Here is a 4,086-nt window from a genome sequence, read left to right as displayed (position 1 = left end):
AACTTTGATCAAGCTTCATGTAGCTGAAAATATCTTCAAGTTTTCTACATGCATGATGATACTTGTTTCACTCAAACAGCTCAGGGGAGTAAAGCAGAGGGTTTACTTTGTGTTTTATCTGAATTGTTGTAAAATATTTTGCTCCTGAGCACTCAGTCATCCTGAGCTCCAGCATGTTGATGGTTCAGCTACACTACTTTTCTAATTAAGCCCCTGCTGTGTGTTGGTTTTGTGGAGAAATGGTGCAGTGGTAAGAATCATGCCACTCATTTAGTTACAAACCAAAAGATAAATAAGTAAGAAAAAAAAAAATAGTCAAACCCAAAAATTTGGCAAACTATCACTCAGCATCAATTAGTGCAAGGCAGCATGACTAACAGTGTAAACATCACTCTGTCAAAGTTGCCCAATCTGAACTGATGTGTAGCTGTTCCTTTCAGTTACATAATATGAGCTGTTAGAGCTGCTTGGACCCAGGAGGAAAACACTCCTTAACTGCGATGACCCCCCTACCCTAACACACACACACACACACACACACACACACGTGTTTCCTCCTTCTCCACCCCTCTCTTATTTTCTTCATTTAGTCAAATAATCATGAAATTTGCTTAAATAAATAAGCTCCCGCACTCTGCTGTGTCGGGGGCTGACTTATAGTTCTGCGTTGTCGGATAATGTGAGGATGGGATGAAAGGTAATCTGCGTGCAGAATTCCTAAAGCTCCCCTTATCCTTGTTGAATTTCTCAAGAATTCCACCTTTGCCCCGCGGTTTCCCCGAAATAAATGACTTCCCAGGTGCGGGTGCCGCGGCGCAGCCTCCTTCTGCTCCCGTTTTGTCGCCTTTGCGCACTCTGAACGGACTCAAACAGGTACATGAAGTCGCGCTTTCATCCACTTTGCTGCTTAAAGGTCTGCATCGCTCTCTCTCTCTGGGTGTGTTTGACAGCCACCTAGGGAATGAAAGGGATGTTTTCATTTGAAGAAAAAAAAATCGCCTAAAAATGACACTAAAATGATTTTAAAATTATTCGGGACTTGATTAAAGTTGCATGATATAACAGAAACTCGGTCGTGGCCAGTTTTTTTTGTTTGTTTGTTTGTTTCAGCTGATTGATACGCAGGATCCCGGAGTCGCAGCTACACACGCTGTTGAAAATCACTTTCCTCCCTCTTCCAGCCTCTCAACGTTTGGTTTTTGGGTACACTTCGAAATTACAGTGTTTGCACTGTGAAACCACGAGGGTTTCGGCACTAATGGATTTATAATCTCCGTCTCTGGGACCATCCAAAGTAATTAGCACGTATAGGGCTCTAAAAGAAATGATGGTTAGTGAGCAATAAAGCCATTGCCCATAGCATAAACTGACAGCGCCTCTAACTTAACTCCAACCTCAAGCCTAATTGGGGAAGTCGTTGTAGTTATTGTCGTCAATTAGGACTACAGTCCGGGACACAGAGAGCCTGGAAAGAGACTTTCATTTGTCACGTGTAAAAACTGAGCGCAGATCTTTGGAGACGCCAGCACAGACTCAGAAATAATGACTAAATAAATATAACCCAAAGCTGTTCACCCTGCAGGAGAATTTCCACATATAAACTTTTAGGCGCTTTTTTATGAGAGAGACCACTTTGAAAGTCACGCATACATACATACACACACACACACACACACACATATATATATATATATATATATATATATATATATATATATATATATATATATATTGACCACACAAACATTTTTACTTTTTTAATGTTTAAAGCTGAGTTGTTGAGTTGCAACACTTTCAGCCATGCTTATAAGTGTTTATTGGTTTTGCGTTAATTGTTTTGCTTGTGAACTCAAATTTACTTTTTAATACATTTTGTCTTTATTTCCCACACATCGTTTAGGAACAGTTATAATCTAATATTTAGGTAAAGTTGCTGATCCATAAACGGATGGAGAAATATATCAAAATAAAATTTAAAAAATGAAAAAAGAAAAAAATAAATAGGGGAAAGGCGATTTCAGGTGATCTCCCTGTCCACGTCACCCCAGCCTAAGCCCCTAGAATGACTCGGAGATCAGATTTGGACAAAAAAGAAGCCCCCTGACGCCCTCCACAACCCGACCCTTCACCCCCTCCTCCTCCCCCCTCAACACACAAGCACTCAAAACAACAAAACCTCCAGTTCAAACACTAGAACTTGTTAGGTTTTCTGTATTTACTTCGGTGTTGCAAATTTATGACATGGCTTGTTTAGCTTTGCTTTGTTGTGTGTGTGTGTTTGTGTTTGTTTCAATTTACAATTACAAAACAATATGCAAATACCAATAAATAGTTTAGTATTTTAAAAGTTAATAGTCTTTTAAAGAAAGTCTAGGTAATTAAATCAAAATTATTTATGTAATTTTACCAAAAAAAATTATAAAATCATATAACTCTGACCTAATGGCAAACAGAAATTTGAATTTGCTTCCAAGTTAAACAGCACGGATCAATATGCCACATCTGCGCCAGTCTTCATATCAAGAAAAGGAAATGAAGTCGTTAATTATTAATGAATGTAAAAGTTTAGTCATAAGTTATTGTTAATAAGACATCTCTTTTCTAAGATAACTTTCTTTATGTTTAAATTGTAAGTGGGACTTGACTATTGATCACCTGCTCTCAGAAAATTAATAATTAAATGACTCCAGAGCTGAAACAAATCAATGTTACCGAGGTTTGCTATGACGATTCTAATTATTAACATTATTATTATTATTATTACTGAAAATACCTGCGTGGTAAACCTTTCCAAACTTCACAGAAGCACGGTGTAAAGTTATAAAGGAGAGTGGTTGTTGTTCACAGACTAATTAGAAGTGTGCGTCAGTCCAACTTTCATTCAGATGTATGTCCATCAGTTAATTCGTTGTGACTGCTCCTTGGATTGTGCAGGCAGGTGTTAAAGTGGCAGTCACGAGCTGTCCCCTGACACAGGAACCCGTTTGAAGCTGAGGGCCCCTGGAAAAAGGAAGCCGTCTCCACTTCGACCCAAAAACAGCGTCTTACTGACTGGACTTCGAACCCTGACGCGAATAAACACGATGAATTATAAAAACATACCCCGGACATTTAGAAATGTCCACATCACTTTGCATTGTTTGAAATGTTTCATTATTGGGGGGTGGGGGTGGGGGGGTTCTTGTGACTTGTGACCTCTTGTGTTTTTCAAACTGTTTCTGCTGCGTTAAGGAGTCTTCCTAAAGTCGGTGTCTGTACCGAGGAAATCATATTAGCTGCAGTTTCATCTTCCCATCTTTATGAGTGTTTGGCAGAACACAAACTTTTATTCAGATTTTTAAAAAATAAATAAATAAAACTTATTTTCTTTAACAATAAATACCTGTTGCAAAGCAAACGTCTACCAGCTGCTATATATTTATAAATTCATCTGTTGCCAAAATGATGAAGTTCATGACAATAAATCCTTCTTCACTTTTACGATAAATAAAAAAGATGCATTTTTTTATATATATAAAGAAGGTTTAAACAACATAAAAATAAAATTTGCCTGACTTGTACGTTAGCAAATGGGCAGAAACTTTGCAGAATTACGCAAAATGTTTTGTTTTGTTTTGTTTACCTTGAACATGCGCTTTGTCCTGGAATAAGTTAACCTGGCCTACATTACACTGCACCCCCTTCCCATCAATAAAGCTATTTTTGATAAATCATAAAGCATTTTACATTTACTCACTTTTTATTTTAACCCGACACAAACGAGCTCCTGCCTGCGCGCTGAATATTTCTTCTCGGATCTAAAATATTTGTATACATATACATATATATATAAATATACCAAAGTTGTTAGGACTTAACTGGCACTTATATGGTTTTAAAGGTTGTGTAAAGTCTCCTTGATCAGCCCTTTTAATTCGGTGACACTATCGCTGAGACAAACAGACGGCTATCGATCTTTTCATTATGTGTTCAGGCAACAAATAGGCTTGTCGGTGAACGGGACGTGCGGAACGAGGGCTCCCATGATGTCCCGCGTGCTGCTCTGCAACCTTTGATAGTATCACCACTTATCTGATGTGCAAATCA

Source organism: Kryptolebias marmoratus, linkage group LG1 (assembly GCF_001649575.2).
Source record: "Kryptolebias marmoratus isolate JLee-2015 linkage group LG1, ASM164957v2, whole genome shotgun sequence".
Lineage (NCBI taxonomy): Eukaryota > Metazoa > Chordata > Actinopteri > Cyprinodontiformes > Rivulidae > Kryptolebias > Kryptolebias marmoratus.
This window is presented reverse-complemented; position numbering follows the sequence as displayed.